This window comes from Talpa europaea (assembly GCF_964194135.1).
Source record: "Talpa europaea genome assembly, chromosome: 12".
NCBI classification, from domain to species: domain Eukaryota; kingdom Metazoa; phylum Chordata; class Mammalia; order Eulipotyphla; family Talpidae; genus Talpa; species Talpa europaea.
This window is the reverse complement of record NC_140079.1, coordinates 83,796,734-83,797,295: the sequence shown is the minus strand read 5'-3', so window position 1 is coordinate 83,797,295 and position 562 is coordinate 83,796,734.

The following is a 562-nucleotide window of genomic DNA, read 5'->3' as shown; positions in this document are numbered from 1 at the left end:
GACCTGCAGGCCTTATCATGCCCTTGGATGTGGTGTGCTCAAGGGCGTGTCTCCTCCCTCGGGTCCTGGGTCCACAAGGTCTGTGCTCCGAGAGTGTCCTCTGGGCTCAGAAGGGACGTTCAGATGTCCTCTTGCCTGGGCAGGTGTGCTCTGCAGAACTCTGCCCAGGGAGGGTGGCAGCCACTTCTTCATCCACCTATTGGGATTGGTCATAGTCCCCCTTCCCTAACTGAAACTTCCCAAGGGCACACACTGGATGGAAGGGGACCTGGTGTGAGGCTGGGGTGAGGATCAGGGTCAGGAGAGCAGCAGCTGGAAGGGGCTTTAATGGCCACAGTTCCTGCCCCCCTGGGGACTCAGCACATCTGCCCATTCCCCAAACACTCGGCCCCAGAGAGGGTGGTCCCTCTGAACCCTGCACCTCTGTGGGCAGCAGAGTTGGACAGCTGAGGTAGCTGGAAACTTGGGGGTGACCCAGTCCATACCAGGATGCTCCAGGGTTATGAAGGGCGGGCAGTGGGCTCGGCGGGATGGAGTCAAGGTCCCAGCTGGAAGTAGCATG